Below are 22,753 nucleotides of genomic sequence, written 5' to 3' on the forward strand. Positions count from 1 at the left end.
GGTCACCTTGGAAGAGGAATGATGTTATTAAACTGAAAAGACTTCATAAGAAATTTACAAGGATGTTGCCAGGGCTCAATGGTCTGAGTTATAGGGAGAAGTTTGACAAGCAAGGTTTTTTTTTCTTTAGAGTGCAGGAGACTGATGTGGGGGGGGGGGGGGTGGGGGGGTAGAATCTTCTGGAAGTGTATAAAATCATGAGAGGCATGGATAGGATGAATGCATGCACTCAGTCTTTTTCCCAGGATTGGGGAATCAAGGCTAGAGGGCATTAGTTTAATGTTAGAGGAAGAAGAATAAAAGGGAATCTAAGAGGCAATTTATTTTACAGAGGGCGGTATACATATGGAATGAGCTGCCAGCGGAAGTTGTTGAGATGAGTACATTAACAACATTTTAAAGGTATTTGGATAAATACATGGATGGGAAAGAATTAGAAGGATATGGGCCAAGTGCAGAGGAATGGGGTTAGTGTGATTGGACATTTTGGTCAGCATGGACTAGTTTGGGCCAAAGGATCTGTCTCCATGTTGTAAGACTCTATGATTCTGCGACTCTATCTAGTGGATGGAGGGAATAATTGGTAAAGGAGTTCAATGGTTCCTCAAATGTAGCTGGTCAGAATGCTACTTCTCAGTCATCCTACTCCAGATGTTTCCACTGGTTCACAAGCAGGACAGGGTGGCTGGTTAATTAGAAAGTGCCTCTGACTTACCAAAGTCACAGCTTAGAGTAACTGCTGAATGAAAGATAAGTTGGTTTACTTCATGCTTAAAGTGTTTTTTTTTCCTCTGCAAGGAATGGAGAACTGCTGAGCATATGATCTGTAGGCTTCTCTCTATCTTGTTCACAGCTTCAAGCCATTCAATTACTTGAGAATCAATCACATAATTGTTACCAAGCAGAAGATCTGGTCCACTGGTCCACAAACCAATCTACTACTCGTTGCCAATCAAAGCTTCATTTGTACACACCCCTTCAGCTCCAGTTCATCTACACTTCAATCACTGGTTCTCAAGCAGCTGTCTAGAAGGTTTTTGCACTGAGTGTCAGGTTACTTGCTTTCAAACATGCAGCAACCCTCCAGCCATCCTTGGTTTATAAAACAGTTACTTTCTTATTTCAGCGCATAATCAGAAATACAAAAGAAAATATGGTCTTTACAAATGGGTGTCAATCAGGTGCTGTCTGCCTTGCAGTACCCAATGTACCTGAGCTCTGTCATGGATAAGGAGAGCGCTCTCCAGCTCAAAGTCCTCATCTTTCTCCTCAAATGAGTGCTCCCATATCCTTAGCTCCACAGCACCTATCATAACACCTCATTGCCTGCTCCAAATGTGCAGAATGGTGCACATACTCTGTCTGGACTGTACTGAGGGCCACCCGATCCCCATCGCTCCAAGCTGTGGAGCTATATGTTCAGCAACCCTTTCTGTCCCATTAAGCAATGGCCACAGAATGCTTACCAGCTTTGTGAAGGTGCCATACTGCCTGATGACCAATGCATCATATCAAAAATGAGTGGGCTGCTCCACTCCAACTCCATCCCCATTCCACAACCACAATATCTGTAAACCATTCCGCCTTCCATTGTACTCATTAGAGTTCATCACCATCCATACATGATTATGATGCAATGAATGTTCCCCTTGTCCCACAGAACACTTGCAAGTTCCACAAATGATGAGGTACTTTTGCCAAGCATTCACCTTCTTTTTAAGTTATTACCAATAATCTCTGCACCACTGTGACGACAATGTTTGTTTAGTTACACAACGCCAGGTTATAGTCCAACAGGCTTATTTGGAAGTACAAGCTTTTGGTGTTCTGCTCCTTTGTCAGGTAACTCTTTGTCCACCCCAGTCCAACACTGGCACCTCCACTTCAATGTTAGTTTAGTTAGCACCAATGACATGGTCCTATCCACCTTTAACAAACATTCGACACATCAGTCCATTCTCACTGATTATGTTCCCTCTGATTTGAGAGAAGAAATGTTTGTAAGTGAAATGTAGCAGGAGTTTGCAAAACCATCCTTCGTGCATTGCTCCTTCAATGTCCTAGCATCCAGCAGATATGGATTTGAGCTTTCACACTGATTCTAACCACGCCAAGTGTTGCCAAAACAGTTTTGCAGTTCCATTGCACAGCAAGGAGAACATCATGTGATGATAGGCAGCATGTTGTGGACACCATCTGCAACAGACACCCACACTCCAAACCCCAGACACTCCATGTCCCCTTTATCTCACACCTACCCCAATGTGGAGACCCATCACAGTGAAACTTCGCCTCCAACTGTCCTCTGTGATCAAAAGCCCAAAAATTACCCCACCATGATGCAATTGCTTGGTTTAGTGAACCCAATGTCTAATTTAGTTTTATTTGAATGAATGACTGAATGAATGAGTGAACGTATTGTCAGGTGTAGACTAGATTACTAGACTAGATTACATACAGTGTGGAAACAGGCCCTTTGGCCCAACAAGTCCATACTGACCCTCCAAAGAGCAACCCACCCAGACCCATTCCCCTACATTTATCCCTTCACCTAACACTATGGGCAATTTAGCATGGCCAATTCATCTAACCTGCACATTTTTGGACTGTGGGAGGAAACCAGAGCACTTGGAGGAAACCCATGCAGACACGGGGAGAATGTGCAAACTCCACACAGCCTGGGGTGGGCATTGATCCCGGGTCTCTGGTGCTGTGAGGCAGCAGTGCTAACCACTGTGCCACCATGCCGGGAAAGTACAGTGAAAAGTGGATGATAATAGAGTGTGGTTTTGTTAGCTGAGGCAGCATTCACTGCCCATCCCTAATTAATGATTGCACTGTGTGGCTTGCTCGGGTAACATCAGAAGGCAATTACAAGTCACCCACATTTCTGTGGTCTTGGAGTCACATGTAGGCCAGACTGGGTGAAGATGGCCGACTTCCGACTCTAAAGGACATTAGTGACCCAAATAAATTTTTATGACAATCAACAATGGCCAGCTTTTAATTCCAAATTTTGTTCTTTGTTTTTCCAAATGTCACCATCTTTTATAGTGGAATTCAAGGATAGGTTGCTACTGCATACCCTAGGTCACCGCCTTCCCTTGATGCTAATATGCAGCTAAATAACTCCAAGGTTATCAAAGGTTCTTATGTGAGACAGCATAAATAACTGTCCCGTCAGATACAAAAACAGAAGTTGCTGGAAAAACTCAGTAGGTCTGGCAGCATCTGTGAAGAAAAATCAAAGTTAGCGTTTCTGGTCTGGTGACCCTTCCTCAGAATACATGGTATCATATCAGCGTCTTTAGCTCTAAAGAAAGCCCTCTGGACCCGAAATTCTGTTTTTCCCTCCCTAAATAAGAAACAAACGAGAGACAAATGTAGACATTGGGCCACTCCAAATTGATGCTGGAAGGCTAGTGATGGGAGATAAGGAAATGGCTGAAGAACTTAACAAGTACTTTGCATCAGTCTTCACAGTGGAAGACATGAGTAATATCCCAACAATTAAGGAGTCAGAGGGCAGAATTGAGTATGGTAGCCATTACAAAAGAGAAAGTGCTAGAAACGCTAAAAGGTCTAAAAATTGGCAAATCTTCTGGGCCTGATGGGCTACATCCTAGAGTTCTGAGAGAGGTGGCTGAGGAAATAGTGGAGGCATTGATCGTGATCTTTTAAAAGTCACTGGAGTCAAGGAAAGTCCCAGGACGTTAAATGTCTTCAAGGCAGAGATTGATAAATTATTGATCTCACAAGGAATTAAGGGCTACAGGGAGAATGCAAATAAGTGGAGTTGAAGTGCCCATCAGCCATGATTAAATTGCAGAGTGGACTCAATGGGCCAAATGGCCCTACTTCCACTCCTATGTCTTATGGTCTTATGCATGCTTCCCTGTCATTTATAAAATGTAAATATGTTCAGCTGAACTGGCTCAGTTATTAAAGCTCTCAAATTAGACCCAAATTTGAGTATGTGGGCTATCCTGAATCTGAATATTGTGGGGTCACACTAAATATGAGTATTGTGGGTCCAAGTCTTGCTCCAACAACATGAACTCATAAAACTAGACTGTGCAATTCAATCTAACACTAAGACAATACTGCAACATGCCCTATCTTCCAAATGAAACCATACACCAAGGCCTCACCTGCTCTCTCAAGTGACTATTGTGAAGACAAGAAATAAAATTATCTCTGATTTCAACAAACATCACAAAAGAACTAATTAGTTGCTCATTTCATATTGGTTTCTTTCCTTTGTTCAGGTAGAAGACAAATTAGCTGTCACATTCGTATGTTAGAACAATGACTACACTTTATAAGTATTTAATTACCTGCAAAGTGCTTTAGAATGACCTGCGGTTGTGAAAGGTGCTAAGTAAATGCAAGCCTTTGCTTCATCCTCACCTGAACTCCCAAAACCGAGTAAAATAGGGAACAAGCACAGAAACAGTAAGATGCATTATCTCTTTAAAGAGTGATGCACATTTCCTGAAGGGTTTGGACATAAGCACTCTGCAACAGCTTTCTTTAATCAGAAAACTACTGTGATGTCGATGACTAGCAAGTATTTCATGTCCTACTTATCCCTCCTGAAACTAGGCAGAGCTATTTCAATTATGTTTGTGTTAAACGCAGTTACCTTTGGATCATAATTCAAGGTGGAACCAATTGTTATTGCTATGGAAAGTTCACGTAAACTGTCTTAAATCGACTAGATCAAGCACTGTTATTTCAAAAACTTACATGATACAATTTGCCAGGATATTACATCGAATTACATAGTATTTATAGCACAGAAGCTTCCCAATTGGTCCCTCCTAGTGCTCACTTACCTCTGGGTAGTACACCTTCCTACTGAGTCTTCAGCTGCAGTGTCTTCCAGAGGCCTCTTAATGACAGCCAGCCTTGGCTGCCTGAGGGAATAGTGTCATGAAAGTGTGGTTCACCTTCCCAGGTCAGTCCTCCTGCTGGTTGTTACGTGTTATTTGCTTCTGGGACAGGGAGTGAGTGATAGTGATGAGCATATTGACAGGGGTATTTCTGTATGTGAGGTGTGAAATGTATCTGAGGCATGGAATAGTACTTGTGAAGATGCAACAGTATGAGGTGAGTGAATGCTGTTGTGTTGATAGAAGAGTGAAGCAATTTGAGATTATGATGCTGGTTTTGTTCAATTCCTGAGTAACATGTTTATCTGGTGGGACCTTAATTTGTTTATTCCTGTCAAGTTATTTGCATTTCTTGTACCATTGAGTAAAATCTAATGGATGATCCTCTCTGTGGTTTCTTCCTGTGTTGAGATAGTGGACAACCACCCTCTTCTCTCCCTCATCAACCAGGACTGTCAGTGCTGTATCAGCGAACTTGGATTTTCCTCTCTCATGTTCATACGTTCATGCACAGACACACATGTGAACACACACACAGACAAACACAAACACATGCATTCAAGGACACAGACATGCACATATATGCACAAACATATATGCACACACACGTGGACGCACACTCTCTCTAAATGATGGTGCTAACTTCAAACTTCAAAAATAATGTTTCCATTAGCACAACACCCAATTAATGCTTATGCTCACTGCTTGACAAAGTTACCCTTCAGTTTGGTCAGTCCAAAATATAGATAAGGTAAATCGATCAGAGCCCATTTAGAATTTACCAGTTGGCCTGCAGGCACCTGACAACAAATGCCAGCAGACAACATTCTGACAGCTACCAAGAGGACCAGCACTCCAGGATCAGGTCACAACTGAGGCACTTTGGAAGCAGCCATCTTTGTATGCATTGCCAGCACTGCAACCACAGGCTACTTTGTGGAGACATCTCCCCCTTTGTGATGAAATGAAAACTACGGGCAGTTTTAATTTCAAGTACTTTAACAATACTGAGTGCTTCAAGATGATGGCTATCTATATCTCCCTTAATTTACAATGACAAGGTGTAGCTCTGTCCATGCTGAAATGTCTCCTTCAACTTTGTGAAGTTATATACCATCTTTAATGACAAGCTGTCCTGTGAAGTCCAATTGGACAGTTGTGAAATAACACAACTGGGTTACTGCTTCCAGGTCTGGAAACCTGGATTTGCTCCTAATCCAAAACACAAACACCTACACCTTATTTCTCATATTAAAGAGCAACACTTCATACATATCTCTATGGAAATTAATCTGCCATTTGCTCTCCTATTCTGCAAGTTCATTAATGCCATTGTGCATATTTTTAGTCATCTTAAGTATTATCTGCTCCATCAAATTTTAGAGTCAGAAATGTTATCAACTTCTTTCAACATTTGTATTGCCAGTTTGTATCCCAAAGTTTTGGTTTCATATTTTCTAACAAATACTTGACCAGTTACTTTGCTAGTCCTTAAACCTAGGTAAAATGAAATTTCTAGTTTGGACTTTGCAAGAGCATAGCCACAATGTATCGCTTAAGAGGAGAATTGACTAGTGAACAGTTTGCCCCTTGACACCTTTTAAAGGCATTGGTATGATACAATGGAACACTTACATCTCTCTTACCCCATCAGGTAGTGCAGACTTACTCATGGTCCTCCTCACGCTTGTCAGCTGAAGTTTGATTTTTTACAAGTAATTCTTGATTTAGGTTTGAGAGTTCCTCAACTTTCAGGTCTCTGTCACATTGCTAAATGGAATTTTCCATCTTGGCAGTATCTTGACATAACTTCAGCATGGCAGAAGTTCTACCCGTCCCAATTATAATTTCAATAAATACAGCAACCCCTTGGAAAGACAACTGCTTCAGTCAGGGTGACCACGTGGGCTGGGTAGTGGGTGCAAATGACGACTGTGCTTACTGCATTGTGGAATAGTTAACAGGTTCCATGGTTAATCTTCATGACGAAACTCTGGAGAGAATAAAATATAATTTCTGCTCTAGCCTAAGTTAAGGTATCCCAGAATCATGAAAAACCTGTTTGCTGAGAATGCACAGGCGTTCTCAGTTCACAGAGTCACTTGGGTGCGAATGTCAGCAAATGTGCCATTTGATGCATCCTGCTCTTTGCAAGCAATTTGAATATGTTCACCCATATTAGGACAAATATATTCTACCTCCTCTGTTTCCTCTATGAGAAACCCTGGAAGTAACAAGGACGAACCAACAGGGAACAGAGCAGTTCCTGCAGCTTTTTCCATGCACATCCTTTGGAATTCTGATTGGAAAATGGCAGAGCTCCAGTAAAACCTTTGGTTTTGACAGTTTTTTCTGTACTGTAATTTGTATCTTGCATGTAGGTCTGAAGGCTGACAATGGCTACAAAAGGATTGTTGTTACTGCAGTTTATTAAACTGTTGGTGAGCTACAAATTCATCCACTACTTCATACAACTTTCCAAGGGATGAGACTGATGGTAGAAAAACAGCAGGTCTCCATTCAAGTAACAGCGCCAACGCAATGTATTCTATTTGCAACACCAATGATAACCTCAGATCAAACTTGACGCTCATCTGCATTATTACAGCCTATACACCATTATCACTACTAGCAGGGAAGGAAAACAAACCTAAAGCTATTCATATGTCCTTTTTATTTCAAAATATGCTTTATTCATAAAAATATCTTTATACATAATATATAGATATATACACACATAGTCACAAATGCAGCAGCATATTGAGGAAACAAACAAACAAACATTGGAGTTTAACTCTATCCAAATGAACCAAAGGTATCTCTTACTTGAACCAGGTGAGATTTATATGCATTTGAGGCACCAGGAGGGTCCAATAATTGAACATGAACCTATTCACACTTATGCCAACTGTTCTGCATTGCACACTGCCTAGTCTGGTAACAATTAGAAAATTTATTCTGTCTCAAGTTCAATTCCTCACCTTTAGATGCATGTATTTTTAAAACAGTTATAGTCTTTTTACAATTAGGTCAATGCCTTGCATGCAGAGCATTGTTACAATCAGATAGTTATCATCCACATGAGATAAAGGCGGGTACTGGCCGAGAAAACTAGGATACAGCTTGCACTTGTTACACAAGAGATTGTTAGTGTTTTTTTATGTTGACTGCAGCACCCAAACATGTTGATTTATCATGTACCTTGTGATTAGTGGGCACACTGAGGTGGTATACAATGAGGGGTGGGTGGTTAAAGTTTTGATGATTCATTTATTCCAGTTTCATGACAAATGCCATCTCATTTGAAGACTGCAGTCATTTCACAATTATAACCCTCACCCCCTACTTAATATTCACTGCTGCAAAAATACGTTCAGGGTAAACTCAATATGTCAATGGAATGTCACATATCACACAGGTTCTGGGAAAGCTGAACAGTTACACATGTTTGTAAGGATTTAATAAACATGTATTTTATCTAACTCAGAACATGCTGTAATGCATACGTTAACAGAAACATTGAACGTAGACACGTTGACACAACATTAGTTCCATGAGCTGAGAGCCAAGGGTAGAGCCTCACTAGATGGAACATCAGAGAGAGAATCAGATTCTCTCTTAAAATAACAATGCCAATAAGCAGGGTTTACTGAATTTGTCACACAGACTAATCTTAGTTGCATACCTTTTGATGAAGAATATCAACAAATGTTCTGTGGCAATAACACCAGGGAGAGATCAGCAGAAATCTGGGATTTGTTCCCCTGGGTTCTGCCTCCATGGTAGAAGGAGCTCACAAAACTCTCAATAGCAATCCTAGTCTTTTGCAGCCAAACCTTGGAAATTACATAATGGAAATCATAGGGGTTTTACCTGCTGACTGCCTAGCCAGCGAGAGGCCCACATCATCTTCTTCAGATAAGGTCTGCAATATTTAGTGCCATTTCGGCACTTAGCTGGACAGGAGTCAGGGTCCTTCGAGATTAAGGAACCTGGCAGGGAGTCCTGCTTGCTGAGAACTACCAGCCAATCAGAGGCTACATCTGTAGTGAATGGCAGTGCCACTAGACAGGTGGTGGCTACAGATGGTCTGACACCCACCTGAGAGCCAATTATCATCATTGGATGCCATGCTGGATGTAGGGATGGGTGTCAAGCAGTTGGGGAGTTAGGGGAGTGTCTGAATGCCAGCTCTTTTGATCAGACACTGAGTGTCTCTGAACTAGGGTCAGAAGCCGGCAAGCTACCCGGGTGTTCCCTGTATGGCAAACCCTACTGCTCAATTAAAACCAGCAACAGGATAAGGTCCTTAAGTGGGTATTAATTGGCCATTTATGAACCTCAATAAGGGGTAAATGGGAAGGGTGTGCATGGGTGCTCGCACCATCAGCTTAGACATGACAAGGTTGTCCCTTCCACCAATGCTCACCTGATTAAATGCTTCTGCTACTAAACATGCCATGAGGAATGGCAATAAATTTTATCAACTTTCTATTAATCTACCATCCAGTCTTGCATGTTTTACAAATTGTGGTCTCTGTATTTGTGTAGCCTAAAACTTAAGAATATAATAGAACATAAGAATAGCTGAAATCGGAACACAAGTAGACCACACAGCTCATGAAGACTGCTGTGGCATTCAAAGCAATCCCAGCTGATCTTGGGATTTAACTCCATTTCCATCCCAGTTTCCCAGGTCCCTCGAATCCCTAAAAGGTCAAAGGTCTGTCTATCTCAGCCTTAAATATATTCTGTGTTTGCATAGCCACAATATTCTGGATGGGGAGTTACAAATATTCAAAATTTTCTGACAGGAGAAATTTGTCCTCTCCACAGTCCTAACCGATCAGGCCTTTGTCCTGAGATTGTAACTTCTTAATCTAGATTCCCCAGCCAGAGGAAATATTAACTCAGTGTAAGCCCTGCCATACCCCTTTATAACCTTGAATGTTTCATTGAGACCACTTCTATTTGTTGAAACGTCAGATAATATAGGACCAAGGTATGTAACATCTTATCATAGGACAACCTTCTCATTCCAGGGAACAAGCCCATGAGCTCACCCTCCGATGTCTCCAATTTCAGCATATCATCCTTATACTTGAAGGCCATGTAAAAAAAGTAATTCATGGAATGTGGGCATCCATGACAAGGCCAGTTTTTATTAACAGTCCCTAGTGCCCTTGAGAAGGTGGTGGTGGGCTGCCTCTTGAACCACTGCAGTCCATTTGGTGTAGGTGCATCCACATTGCTTCAGAGCCAAAAATTGCTGGATTTTAACTCACTGGACTGACACTGAAAAATCAGCAATATGTTTCCAAATCAGGATGGTGAGAGGCTTGGAGGGGAATTTGCAGATGCTGGTGTTCCAATGTATCTGCTGCCCTTGTCCTTCTAGGTGGTAATGCCCGAGTATCTAAGGAGCCTTGATGAATATCTGTATTACATTTTGTAGGTGGTAGACAGGCTTTGGGAGTCAGGAGTTGAATAATTCTCTGCAGGATTCCTAGCCCCTGGCCTACGCTTGAAGTCATAACATGTATATGGTTAGTCACGTTTCTGGTCAGTGATAATCCCAGGACGTTGATTATGGGGTACTCAGTAATAGTAATGCATTGAATATCAAGGGGCACTGATTAGATCCTCTCTTGCTGAAGATGACTATTGCCTCATACATGAATAGTATGAATATTACCTGCCACTATTTACCCCAAGACTGGATATTGTCCATGTCTTGTTGCATTTATACAAGGATTGATTCCATATCTGAGAGGTTGTGCATGATGCTAAACATTGTGCAATCATTAGCGAACATGCCACTTCTGATCTTATGATGAAGGGAAGGTCATTGATAAAGCAGCTGAAGATGATTGGACCTAAGGCATTAGAATTCCTGCAGAGATGTCCTGCAGCTGAGATGATTGACCTGCAACAGCCACAACCATCTTTCTATGTGCCAGGTATTAATCCAAACAGTTGAAAGTTTTCTGCTGATTCCCATTGACTCTAGTTTTGCTTAAGGTCAAAGAAAGTCACCTCTGGAATTTAGTTCCTTTGTCTAAGGTTGTAGTGAGCTCATAGGGTGTCAGTGAGATTATTGCTGAGTAAATGCTGATTAATAGCACTGTCATGGTACCCTCCATTACTTTTCAGATGATCAAGAGTAGACTGGTGAGGCAGAGGTTGATCGCGCTGAATTTGTTCACTTTTTGTCCACAGAGATCCCTGGGCAATTTTCCACATTGTCAGGCAAATAGAGGTGTACAACATTGAAACAGACCCTTTGGCCCAACTCGTCCATGCCAACTCCTGCACACCTATCTGTGATGAACTTCATCAGACAATTGTTTGCCCATTCTGTATATTCATTAATGTCCCTTATTGAAATACAACTCACCTCCTCATCAGTGCTGACTTTCCCTCCCAATTTGGCATCATTGCAGATTTAGAAAATTGTGTTTTTAATTCAATGCATGCTGTTCTGATTTCTGCTGAACACCATTTTCTGCCTCTGCCACCCTGAATAACTAACATTGAATTCTATTCTCAGCTTTCTCTCTGAGAGCAACAAGCTATCCATTCTGTCACTTGGCCCGGTACTATATTCACTAAACGTATCAGTTGATTGTGGGCACCATATCAAAATGCAGATAAATTACATGCACTATATCACTGTTGTTGAAGCTCTCCGCCAACATCAAAAATAAAATTAAGGTTGAAAATCAACATTCAGTTCTCATGTACATACTAATTTAATAATCAAAATGAACAAAAATGCAATGATGATATTCAACACCCCCTGTGTTTGTCCAGCCTCACACCCCTCACTCCCTACTCAAGATTATCTGTCAACATGCTCCACTGCTCCTCTCACAGCAAGCTGCTGCCTCCCTGTAGCTCTCACTCTTCTATACTCAGTGCCCTGCAAGTCCTCCCCCATCAGCCCATTTAAAACTCAGTTCCTTTTCCCCCAGCAACACAATCCCACTTCTACTCCAGTCTATCTGCTTCTCTCGCCATCTCTTTTCTCACACCTCTTCCCCTGAACATTCACCCTGCCCATGTTTCCCACAACACAACACACCCCTCTCTGCCCCTTTTCACACCCACTGTCTCTTGAATTGTGTCTCACCACCTTATTCTTCCCAATCTCACTGCTTTCTCCCATTCAAACATCATTCCCTTCCCACTCCTACTTGCACCTAATCCGCCTACCCCACCTCTCACCAATCCATTCCCCCCTTTCCTCCTCCTCTCCCTGTTCACCCAAAACTCCTTCTACACTTCCCCAAACATATAATCCTCTCCGGCTCACTCCACAGCCTCACCCATCTGCTCTTCACTAGTTACCACCCCTTCCAACCCCCGCATCGTCAACCTCTCCTCTCCCACCCTCTCCTGAATACCTCACCTGTGACTCCAGTTTCCTTGTGCTGCACTCCCCTCCTCTCCCCTATCCCCACACCGGTCACTGCCACTCCACTCCCCTCTGCAGTCCTTTGATCCCACACCTCTCTCTTTCTCCCTCACCTCCCCCCCGTGCTCTCTCTCTCCTCTCAAGCTCCCCTCACACACCCACCCACTACTCCCTCCTTCTCGTCCTCCACGTGCCCCCTTCCTTCTCATCTCTGAAGCCCCTCCCTCTCTATACCTGGCCACGCTCTCTCCCCTCCTGATCCCACTCTCGGTCTCAGTCTCTCCCTTGCTCTCGGACAAGCTGTTATCCACAACCAGCGTCCCCCTCTTTCCACAGGAACTACTAATCTTGTAACTGTACTAGAACAGCTTACCTTAGGCTTGGCAGGTTCTGGAGCATATGTCTTCAGTTCTATTACCGGAACGTTGTCAGGGCCCGTCGCCTTTGCAGGGTCCAGTGCCTCCCACCGTTTCTTGATATCAGGTGGAGTGACTCAAATTGGCTGAAGACTGGAATATGTGATTCTGGTAAACTCTGGAGATGGCTTATTCACTCAGCATTGCTGTCGAAAGATTATTGCTAGCGGTTCAGCTTTCACTTTTGCACTGATGTGCTGGGCTTCCCCATCATTGTGAAATCTCCTCCTCCAGTGAGTTGTTTAACCATCCGCCAACATTTGAGACTGGATGTGGCAGGGCTGCAGAATGTAGATCTGATACCATGATTCTAAAATCTCACTTGTTGCTTATGTTGTTTGGCATGTAAGTAGTCCTGTTTGGTAGCTTCACCAAGTTGACATCCCATTTTTAGGAATGTCTGGTGCTGCTCCTGGCATGCCCTCCTGACCTCTCCATTGATGATAATGAGAGATTTGCCAAGCCATGAGCTTGCAGATTATGTTGGCATAAAGTTCAACTGGTGCTGCTAGCCCATGGCACTTCATGGATGCCTAGTCTTAGTTACTAGGTATGTCTGAAATCTAGTTAATTTGGCATAGTGGTCGTATCACATTTCACAATGGAGTTTATTCTCAGTTGAATACAGGCCTTCACCTCCACAGGACTGTGATGGTCACTCCTTCCAACCACAGAAAATGCAGGAGAAACTCAGCAGATCTCACAACATCTGAAACAATGTTAATGTTTCATAGATTTGCAAACAATGCGATGTTGTGAAGACATTTACTTTTTCCACAGGATTGAGTTTGAAATATATTTTCACTCATGTATCTTGCTGGGTACATGATCAGATTCTGGTTTGATGATTATTTCATGTATATTCATGTATATGTGTCTGTAATATTCTTGTGTGTAGTCTGTTTGGGTCAGTCCTTGCCCTTAGTGCATTACCTTCTCCAATGGCCTTTCTACTACATGCCTTGCAAAATTCTTTAGAAGCTGGGTATTTTTTAAGAAGGGCACACCTTTCAAATGTCATGCTTTGTTTGGATGTTCTAGTGATTGTGTTAATCATCGAGTTTGTGTTGACAACCTACAAGCTGTGTCAATCTGCAATGATTGCTTTGTGCTTGCATCCATTCCTCAGTAACTCTTCAATGGTATAAATCTTTGGTTTGCCCAGGAAATCTTTCCACACTGCTTCTAGCGAGGTGGATGCAGTCACCAACTCAGTCAATCTATTTGCTATTTTCCCCTCTGAGAAGTGTCAGTATTGCTTATAATGTGGTCGATGGATTTTATAGGTTTCGGTTACTGATCCCTGAGAACACTCTCGTTAATATATTTTGCCGAAAGTGCAATGCTCAGAATTGAACAGAATACTTAAGTTGAAACAGAGAAGTGTCTTATATGTCAGGAAAGTTAATAGTTCCAGTACTGAATCCTCAGGAATTACACCATGTATCTTTCTCCTGGCCATAACTACTCTCTCTTTCCTGTCACCTAGCCAACATTTAAATCATGCTGACACTATCCCTTTAATGCTATGGGCTCGGTTTGCTGACAATTTTAGTATGTGATTTATCAAATACTTTTTGGAAATCTATGTTCACACCATTAACTATATTACCCTTATCAAATCTCAATCAAGTTAGATAATGATTCACAAATCCATGCTGACTTTTTTCAACTAATCTATACATGTTGAGGTGACCATTTATTTTGTCCTTAACTATCATTTCTAATAACTTACCACAAAGTTTAGACTAATTGCCTTGTAGTTTCTGGGTTAACATTGCATTCTTTATTGAACAAGATTGTAAGACTTGATCTTTTCCAGACTATCCCTGCATCATCCTTGTATCTTTGAAGGATTAGAAATCTATGGCCAGACTCTCAAAAATGTTCAATTTATTTCCAGGATTTTTCCTGTTCAGTTATGATAATTTATCACCTTTAATTACAATTGTTGCCCGCCTTTCTAATATGTTATCTTATCAATTTTTAGTCCATCCAGTTTCTCAACAATCTCCTCTTTCACTATGATTTAAAAGCGTCTTCGTCAGTAAAGGCAGATGTGAAGTACTCATTTAGCATTTCAGACATGTCTTCTGTTACCTTACGTAGTTTCCCTTTCTGATCTGAGAAAGATGGTAATGGATGTGGAAGGTGGCCACATGTTCAAAGAGTTTGAGAGAAAAAGACAGTTGGAGTTCTTGATTTACTTGCTCTCTATTTTTTCTGCTCATGAGAATTGCACCTGAATCATCTCTTTAAAGATAAAAACAATGAGGTAAAAAGGCAGCCCACTAGTCAGCTACAGTTTAGCTCCTTGGATGCTGCCTGAACTGCTGTGCTCTTCCAGCACCACTAATCCAGAATACAGTTTTGCCTGCCAATCTTTGACTGCAATTTGTCCAGGACACAATCTTTTCTAACCTCACTGAAAATGACCCACCTTCATTTAGATATTTCCATTCTTGAAAGCTCCCTATCATTTCCCATAGCACAGCTAAACCTTATGACCCTTTGATTGTTGTTGTTCCCCACTGACACATGATCCACTTGATCTCCCTTATTCCAAAGAAGCAGCTCCAGCAATGTCTCCTTCTTCATTGTGCTGGACGCGTATACATCAAATTCTAATGAACGTGGATCAGAACTTCTTCACACACCCCGCTACCCCCACACATTCCTCACATCCTTTGCCCTGCCACTATCCCAGTCTATACTATTGTAATAAATTTAGTTAATAATCACACAACACCAGGTTATAGTCCAACAGGTTTAATTTGAAGCACTAGCTTTCGGAGCGCCACCTGATGAAGGAGTGTGACTCTGAAAGCTAGTGCTTCCAATTAAACCTGTTGGACTATAACCTGGTGTTGCGTGATTTTTAACTTTGAACACCCCAGTCCAACGCTGGCATCTCCAAATTATGAGTAATAAATTTATCCATTATCACAACTCTCCAGTTTTTACACTATCTTATAAATTTTAACAGATTAGTTTCTCTAAATTTTCCAACTAGCTGGTGGTAAAATATAGACAGTGGTGAAATGATATCTCTTATTTTTCTCTTATTGTTCTGGCTTCATCTTCACCATGTGAGTAGGATGGTGTCTATTATTTCTTCCTTTGTGAATTAATTTTCATTTGCCATTGTTCCATCCACTTACATAGTGGAGAAATCCCTTAGTGTGGTCCATATTTTCAGTTTTCTGCATCATAATTAAAATTCATTTTCATTGTACTTGCCTCAGCCAACATTAGATTAAACCCTGGTCTGAGCGTCGCTTTTAATCCCAGATGAAATTCTGGAATTACACTGCCATTAAATGTAATTGGATCTATCCCACAATAACTGGCCTAATTGATGTTTTCAATTCAATGATGCAGAAGCTTTACTGCTTTCTCCTTATGTGGTTGAGTGTCAAATTTATTTGATAATTGTTCTCTTGAAGTGCTTTGGGACTTTTATTCCATTAAGGATGCTATACAAATATAAGTTGTTGTTATGTTTATTATGCCTCTAATGTTGAGCCATTGCCATTCTTAGATGATCAGTGCCCAGAGATTTTTTTTTTGTTTTTTTTGCTTTCCACTTTGGGTCTGGAAATGAGGGCTATCTGGTTTTAACCAGGGCGGCAAAGAAAAAGCGAACCTTTTATTACTGAGATTTGTCAATCCATTTGGACAAAGAATGGTTTCAATAGAAATTGGTAAACAACATAGTATTCGTCCCACATCATCACTAGAACCATTGAGTTGAATCAAATCTTTTAAGATAAGTCCTGTGAGACCTATGCGTGATAGGTAGATGTTTATATGAACTATGTCATTGGAATGGACAAAATTATGTTCAGGCCATGACATTTAAGAAATCACTGTGAATATCTGGTTAGTAGTTTCACAAACTAAAGGACTGAATGGCCAAAATATTTACAAAATAGGAAGTGTTGAATGATAAAACACTAATTGGAATGGTTTGGAATTTGTTGAAGTTTATAGTTACATCAGCATTTCACGTTTTAGGAAGCATATATTTGATTTTAAGAACCTTTAATGTTATTTTCAGTCTGAATTATATTGAATTACCAAAGAAAATCTGTGTAGCATTTTTAAATCTATTAAGGTTTAAATTGGTTGGAGCCCCTGTGACTGAATCTGACTCTAATAGTTCACAGAAACAGATTATCAGAAGGAAAGGGATTGGAAGGCCATCTTAAATTTATTGTCAAGCTGAATTTAAATCAATATGGTGAGCCACGGGAGCACAATGTTTATGTGGTCGCAATTTCTGCTCATTTAATACTGTAAGTCAGATAAACCACAGGTTTCCTAGATCTGGAGGAACAACTTTGTCTGATAATTTTGCAACTGTGGAGGATTCAAGAGAGATATGATGAGGTAAAGCAATTTTTAAAATAACTTTATAAATGGTGCAGCAGCAGAGAGATGTGCTGGTGCATGCGAATCTTTAAAGATGGGGAACGAAGTTGAGAAGGCTGTTAAGGAAAAGCATTTGGAGACTTCGAAGTTAATAGAGGAATAGAGCACTATTTAAACCTTTGTAAGGTAAACGTGAAGCCTTAGCTGGAGCATTGTTTCTAATTGTGAGCACCACATTTTAGGAAGGAGGCCCAGGCCTGCAAGAGGATGTCAAAGTGCTTCTCTAGAATAGCACTGGAGATAGTGACAGCATTGATGTGGAAAGCTGGAGAAGCTGAAGTTAATCACCTTAAAATGGAGAAATTTAAGAAAGCAGTTGATGGAAGTGCTCAAAACCATGAAGGTTTCGAGAGAGTGAATAAAGACACTTTGGTCAGAACTTAATGCTTCCCTCCCAGATACATACCAAGTCAGGAGGGTGTGAGGTGAGAGTCCACCATCTTGTCTCCTCCTCCTTATGAAGTCCCGAGTGGAATAGCAGTAAATGGCCTCCCCAAATAGATTCCAGTGAAGCCCTTAAGTGGGCAGGTCATGCTCACACAGGATTCTCATCCTGTGCAACTTGTATTCAATGATGGGTTGGAACTCACCGTGAGGAAAGATCAACAAGAAAACTCTTTTGGGGTCACTGTGGCCTAATAAGGAGGGTCCTTCATTCAAAGTCTGAAAACCAAACCAGAGAAGAAAGCAAAGCCAAAATTGAAGCCTGTAGAGAGGGATACTAAATAGGAGTAGTGACTGTGATATTCAGTTGTTGAATCTGGAAGGTTGTAGAGACATAATCAAAAGATGAGGTGATGTTTCATGAGTTAATGTGAGCTTCAATGGAACACTGCAGGAGGCCGGGGGCAAAGAGGTCAGCATAGCACAAGGTAGGCAATTAAAGTGACAATTATCGAGAAGCTCCAAGTCATCCAAAATGTATTTAGTCTCCCCATTATAAAGGATCAGACTGCGAGCAGCAAATACAATATAGTAGATGAAAAGAAGGACAATCAATGGGGGAACGATACAAATGAGGGATGAACAAAAGGTCAGAAACTGGAGGGAGACAAATGTCTTGGAGTGTTGTAGAGCTGAAGGAAATTAAAGTAATAGGAAATGGGAAGTCACTGAGGATCTTGAAATTGAGGGATTAATGTACACACTACTCTGTTTCCTGTCACTCAGCTAACAAAAGTCCATTCACCACTGTTACTTTTGTTCCATAGATTGTGACTTTGCGAACAATCCTGTTCTGCAACACTTTATAAAATGCTGTTTGGAAGTCCAATTGCACAACATCAATTAGGTGATCCTCATCATCTATCTCAGTTGCCTCATCAAAAAACTCAATAAATGTAGTAAAGCATGATTTATCTTTTCCAAGTTCATGCTGGCTTTCCTTAATTAATCCACATTTATCCAAGTGACTGCTAAATTTGTGGCAAATTATTGCTTCTAAATGCTAAGTGTGGTATTTTCCTGTCCTAGAGATGTCAAGCCTGGAGATGGATGTCAGCTTATTTACACAGGCTGGGGGCAAACCAGAACCCTACCGCATTCCCACCTGTACACGAAATGAGATCTGGGCAGGAAAACCAACTTTCAACACTGTCACCATGTGAGGTCCTCTGTGGTCAATTAATGATGACAATGACCATTTAAGGGATCTGTTCCCATGTGGATCAGAATTATCATGACTAAAATAAGTCACCTCACCCACTGGTAAATGAGGCAGCCTGTCAGTGGGGAAATTCTCAGAAATTTGTGCATGGCAAACAGATAGGAATGTTGGTTGACTGCTGATGACCAACTTCCCGTAACCTTGTTGCTGCATCTCTGTTCCCCTCTCCCAACAATCCCCAATCCCTTGAACTTACCTGATACCTCAATCCACACAATCTCGGTTGTTGTCCTTGCAGCAACTATGGCTTTCTCCGTGGTGCTGTCAAGACCAGCCTCTGATTGGACAGCAGCTCCTGCTTGGCTTGATTTCCTGCCTGGGGTCTTGATTTCGGAGAAAGGGTCACCACTGCCTTATAAACTGCCTGATTGGAGGGAGAGCCAGTCGGCTTCACTCTGAAGAGTCTTGCCTGCTTTTTAGCAATCAAGGGAGACACTGACAAAAATGAAAGAAAGAACAGACTGTTCTATACTTTCTGGGTTTATCCTTATGCCCTTTTTGAACAAAGCCTTAACAGTACAATTCTGTACTTCTCTTGACACCATCCCTGTATCTGAGAAGGATTGGGAAATTCTTGCCACTCATTCCACAATTTCTACCTTTTACATCAATCAGAATGCTCAGATGTATCTCATCTGATCCTAGTGACTTATCAACTTTAAATAAAGCCGGCCTTTCAGTACCTTAACTTTATCAATTTTAGATCCTTCAGTGTCTCAGCTACATTCTCTTTCACAATGCATTTGGCAGCATCTTCCTCCATCCTAAAGTAATCACTTAATCTATCCGCATTGCTCTCTGCCACTGCATAAATTCATTATTTTGTCCCTAAAATCCTTTTCACCGTCATTTATGTCTCACCTTTATGTTGTCTCCAAGTTTGTTCTCAAGCTCTCTCTCTTTCTCAGATTCTCTTGGGGCCACAGTTTCATGTTGGTGGTAAAGTCCTATCAATGGGATCAAACTGACAGCAGGACTTTCAGTAGTAAGGTACCTATGATAGCCAATTAGGACGCTGCTGCCAGAGCTACTATTAAATCAAGGCTAGCCAGCCATCCCTAAAAGCTGCTACACTGACCAGAGAGCTGACATCTCGGTGGCCTCAGAATCATCACCGCCACTCTTGGCCAGTGTTGGGAGGATGCATCAGCAGGAGAAGGAGGTCTTCAGGCCTTGGAGGAATTGAGAGGTGCTGGTGTGGTAGAGCCGTGTGTCATCAGCTTACATTTGGGAACACGTGCTGAGCATTTGGATGATGTTATCATAGGGCAGAATGGAAATGAGAAAAAGGAAAGGGTCAAGGGTAGAGCCTACCGAATGCCAAGGATAACATTGCAAATTCAGAAAGAGAAGCAATTTCATTGCAAGTGATTCTCTGGCTGTCATTTCATTGAAACACGCAGAAATGGAAGGTGATCCCACCCAGCTGGACAGCAGGACAAAGGCATTAGAGAAGGATAGTGTGATCTGCTCTAATTTCAAAGTCTGATGAATATTCATGAAGGTTAAGGAGGGAAAGTTTAACTCATTCACAGTCACTTAGAGTGTCAATTGTAATTTTGATAAGAGCAGATTTAAGACTGCAGCATGGGTGGTAACCTGATTAAAGTATCCAAATGTCGAGTTCTGCCAAAGGTAAAAGATGAATTTGCAAGATGACAACACATTCATGAACTTTCAAAAGGAAAGGGAGATGACAGGTGGGAAGGTAGTTTGCAAGGATAATGAAGTTTGTTTTGAGGGGAGGTAATGATAACAAGTTTGAAAAGGAGAGAGGTAACACCAAAAAGAGAGAACTGCTTACAATATCATGTACGTGGGGACTGGGAGGGGGAGTGGGAGATCAGCAGGTTATTGGTTGTTAATAGGGGATGGTATAGATTGTGATTGCCAATACTCTGTGAAGCATGATGCTGCCTAATCACATGGATTTATGGCTATGGCATTTACAGAAAGTGGAGCTTGAACATTAAGGTTTTGAATAAAACATATATATTTCACATCTCTCCTCATGGATGCTCCAACAGTGCCACAGAGTATGTATTCTATTACTTATCTCTATAAGATTATAAGACATAGGAACAGAATTAGACCATTAAGGCCATTGTGTCTGCTCCACCATTCGATCATGGCTGATATGTTTTTCAACCCCCTTATCCTGCCTTCTTCCTGTAACCCTTGATCGCCTTATTAATCAAGAACCTATCTATCTTTGTCTTTAATACACTCAATGACTTGGCCTCCACAGCCTTCTGCAGCAATGAGTTCCACAGATTAACCAACCTCTGGCTGAAGAAAAGGGTCATCGCTTCACTTTGAGTATGTGTCCTTGGGACCTAATCTCTCCTGTTAGTGGAAACATCTTCTCTATATTCACTCTCAGTAGTCTGAAAATTTTAATAAGATACCCCTCATCCTTCTAAACTCCACTAAGTACAGACCTGGAGTCCTTGACCTCTCCTCCTATCTCATGTTCATCAAAAATGAAAAATAAGCTTTTCATGGCCCCATTCATTACTTATTTGTTTTATCTTGTAACTGAATATAACATTTTATAAGTTTATTCCTACTGTGACTTCCTTCCAGATGCTTTATCTTGTGCTTTGATTAAACTTGAATGTCACAAATAAATCTTGTAGAATTTACCTTCAGAACATTAGGTGGCACGGTGGCTCAGTGGTTAGCACTGCTGTCTCACCATGCCAGGAACTTGGATTCAATTCTAGCCTCAGGTGAGGTCTGTGTGGAGTTTGCACTTTCTCCCTGTGTCTCTGTGGGTTTCCTCCCACAATCCAAAGATGTGCAGGTTAAATAAATTGGTCATGATAAATTGCCCATGCGTTCAGGGATGTGTAAGTTAAGTGCATTAGTCAGGGGTAAATGTAGAGTAGTAGGGGAATAGGTCTGGGTACGATATTGATTGGAGAATTGATGTGGACTTGCTAGGCCGAAGAGCCTGTTCCCACAGTGTAGGGATTCTATGATTAGTAAGGTCTGAGAAGGTGCTGCTTTAATATTAGGTAAAAACAAGGACTGCAGATGCTGGAGACCAGAGTCTAGATTCGAGTGGTGCTGGAAAAGCACAGCAGGTCAGGCAGCATCCGAGGAGCAGGAAAATCGACATTTCGGGCAAAAGCCCTTCATCAGGAATAGAGGAAGGGCTTTTACCCAAAACATCGATTTGGGTACCACTCTATTCTAGACGCTGCTTTAATATTGTTTACTGATGCCTAGCCATTGAATAAGAAGCTGAAAAATCAGAAGTTAAGTAAAAATAATTTTACTGGAACTTTCACATAACTCACAGTGTCAATAATTTTAAGACACAAACATTTTTATAATTGTCTTGCCACATCTATGCTAGTCAAATTGGAAGTGTGATCACAAAGTACCCAATGTATTGCTGTGAGAAAGTCAAAAATACTGTTAGTTTTGATATGGAGGACTTTTAAACAGTTTCTGAAAGTTCCAAGAAGTGTAATTTACTCCTAGGAGAAAGTGAGGACTGCAGATGCTGAAGATCAGAGCTGAAAATGTGATGCTGGAAAAGCGCAGCAGGTCAGGCGGCATCCAAGGAACAGGAGAATCGACGTTTTGGGCATGAGCCTTTACTCCTGTCAGTTTAAAACTGAGTCAGTTCAATCCCATTGCTACATCTATTAACACTTTTCATTTAACCAATTTTGATTATTTAGATATTCATTCTAAATTAAGCAGCAAAAGATGATCGAGAAAAGTACCCTTTCCACATAAGTGAATAATAAAATTTTGACTAACACTAGTGTGTCTCTGTTTGATTTGGCAGTGAGGAATTTGCGATTAATATGTTAATCATTTATACTTTACAATCAGTCAAACTATTATTTGTTCGGATGAGTATAATTGTGCTGAATGTTTTAAGGAGTTATGTTGAGTACAAATAATT

The sequence above is a fragment of the Chiloscyllium punctatum genome, chromosome 8, assembly GCF_047496795.1.
Source record: "Chiloscyllium punctatum isolate Juve2018m chromosome 8, sChiPun1.3, whole genome shotgun sequence".
In the NCBI taxonomy this organism is placed as follows: Eukaryota; Metazoa; Chordata; class Chondrichthyes; order Orectolobiformes; family Hemiscylliidae; genus Chiloscyllium; species Chiloscyllium punctatum.